Source organism: Octodon degus, unplaced genomic scaffold (genome assembly GCF_000260255.1).
Source record: "Octodon degus isolate 3935 unplaced genomic scaffold, OctDeg1.0 scaffold00062, whole genome shotgun sequence".
NCBI classification, from domain to species: Eukaryota; Metazoa; Chordata; class Mammalia; order Rodentia; family Octodontidae; genus Octodon; species Octodon degus.
The window spans coordinates 10,330,173-10,331,245 of record NW_004524638.1 but is presented as its reverse complement, the minus strand read 5'-3'; positions in this window follow the sequence as shown (position 1 = coordinate 10,331,245).

The window sequence follows — 1,073 nt, the reverse complement described above, 5'->3', positions numbered from 1 at the left end:
TTAGCTGGTACTGCATAAGAAACATCACTGAATCTCAGTGTGGGGAGCAGTAAGCATTGCTTGTGGCTGTCTGTGGATCTGGTAAGAGTTGTGTACTCAGGGCATGGCTTGCCCAGGCTGCAGCTTTTCTGGTCACTGTCCTCTGCTCTCACGTCTGCAGAGAACACCCCTTGGGTGTTCAGGACAAAATACCCGAGACCCACATGTGAGAGGAGGAAAGGTTTATCTTGGTCCTCAGTTTGTAGAGGTTTCAATCCCAAGTCAGCTGACTCCGAGGCAGGGTGGCTTGGCACAGGGGCATCCAGAGGAGAAATAGTCCATGGCAAGCAGGCAGGTGGCAGCTATAGGCAGGAGGCAGCAAGCAGCGGCAGCAGCAAGCACACGCCTTTTGCCTTTCCCTGTCCCTTTTATCCTACCCAGGCTATGAGCCTCTGATGGTGCCACCCACAGCCCTCCCATTATCCACACCCAGAACCATGCTAAACCATCCAGGGCACTGATTTGGTGATTAGGCTTTCTCACACCCTAGATCCACCAGCTCTACAAATGGATGCGGCTGTGGGAGGGCATCTGGGTGTAAGCTGCAACATCAGCAAAGCTTCCCTGCAGGCATGCTGCTCCATGTGGCTCCTGCTTTACTCCTGGGACCAGACAGCCGTAGGCCTCAGCCCCCGTGCACGTTTTCACACCAAGTGCAAAACATAAGAGGGTGAGCACAAAGCCACCTGTCTGCTGTAGCGTGGGGGTGGGGCGTGAGCAGGTGTTCCAGGTGGGAGCGCTCCAGGAGAGGCATGGGTGTGGGAAGGAGCCTCCTCTCCTGTCAGGGTTCCTTATAATCTCGGGTGTTCATGAGATGACCCCAAAGGCACTGAAGGTATCATAAGGCAGCTTCTCGTTAATCGCTGGGTCCAGATTCCCAGTGAGCATGTTGACACCTACATCCGAGTTTTTGCTATGAGCTGATGGTTTGTTTATCCTTATTGGCTTCCCATAGAGTTTGATCAATCTTAATGGCACAGTCAGCCTCTTCCTCACTCAAGAATTCAAGAAGCTGGGGCTGGGGAGACAGCTCA